We start from the raw sequence: 1,626 nt of genomic DNA on the forward strand, positions 1-1,626 counted from the left end.
TGGAAACCTGTCCTCTCCTCCTCTCCTATGGAGCTGCAGGGGCTTGGAGGGTGGCCAGTGGGAAGCAGCGGGGCGAGGGGGCCATGGCAGGAGGCTGGGATCTCCCCGTGGCAGCGTGGTGCTTGATCCATCACTTAAGGAGGAAACCTGGTAAAAGACTTTATATGTGATTTACATGGTGGGGATTTCCTCACAGCTGCTAATGCTGTGGTACTGGTTTGTAGATGAGAGCGAGGGTGGTGGTCGCTGCCTTGGGGGGAGCTCAGGAGAAGCCCTTCTCCACTAGCTAAAGCTGATGCTGCTCACCCCAAAGCAAGACAAACCCTCAAGGCAGGCGCGAGCAGCAGCACCGTCTGGGACAATTTCTTTGCTTGAAAAGTGTCCTTTGGCCATCCTCACGGCCCCACGCTCCCCTGGGCTGGTCCCCTGCAGCCTCCTGCACCATGGGCAGCCCTCTCCCAGGTGCGGGTGAGCCACACATCTCTGCTCTGCCTTCACCTTTGTTGTCCCTCTTCTGTACTTTCTAACCCTACGTTAGGTTTTTTTCACCACTACTCTCCCGTGCGCATCATTTCATGTTGGTCTATGAGGAATTTCAACAGCTGCTTCTTTGCCAGCCTCACCAGACCCTCCTGCAGCCGAGCCCTTCTCCCCATGCACATGATACGTTTAACAGCATGGTCCTGGCCCGTGTTCCGCTAGGACCATCCCCACCGAGGGGAACACACCACGTTCCCTACGCATTGCGTGCTGCATTTCCCACGTCTCCCACACGAGATGACCTTCCTCCCCACAGCTGCCTGGCGTTTGGAGAGCCCATCCAAGGCTGCCTGCAGACCCAAGAGGCCGGTCCACCCAACTCTCCCCAAGGCACGTGTTCACTGGCCCCTTCAGAGAGGGCTGATGATAGGTTTGAAGGAATCTCTTCCTACTGCCAAAGCTGCCTTGACTCCTCTCCAATAGACCATATTTGTCCATGTGTCCACCACCACCGCTGTCTGATACTGCTGCTGCCGACATGCCCGTGCCGTAGCACACTTACAGCTTTATGGCTCCGCGAATCCCCCCTCCGAGGCTTTTCTGCCTCTCAAGGAGCATTCCTTCTGGCACCTCCCTGGCCTTGGGCACAGCAGCAGCTTTAGCTTTCAGCTGTAGCTGTAACTTCTCTGAGCTTCTTTCTTTTGTTTTGCTTTTAAAGCTGGCACATCTCCTGGCCCTCCCCGGCAGCCTTCTTGCTCTTGATGTGTTTGACAGAGCCTGTATTTTCTTTTAACACTTCTTGGAAGCTGTTTCTCAGACTTTTTCTTGGCTTGCTCCCAGAGCTCATTGTTCCACAGTCTGCAGTCCTCTTACTTTTTCTCATAGCTGGGGGGTGGTTTGAAGGATACCTCTTTGTTTATAACTGCCTTTTTTACCCTGCTGTTTAGCCTTTGCTGAAGCTTTGCTTGAAAGCTTGTAATACATCTGCTGGAGGACGCCAGGATGGTGTCTTTAAATAGACCTCCCCTCCCACCAGCCTGCAACCGCTCAGCCCTCTGGCTGTCCTTTCTCGCTTCCTTTCCACAAGCTTCCTCATCTCTGCCATCTCCCCATAGTTCACCCATGGATGAGGACTTGCTGCTGTCC

This window comes from Buceros rhinoceros, unplaced genomic scaffold (genome assembly GCF_000710305.1).
Source record: "Buceros rhinoceros silvestris isolate BGI_N320 unplaced genomic scaffold, ASM71030v1 scaffold20769, whole genome shotgun sequence".
NCBI classification, from domain to species: Eukaryota; Metazoa; Chordata; class Aves; order Bucerotiformes; family Bucerotidae; genus Buceros; species Buceros rhinoceros.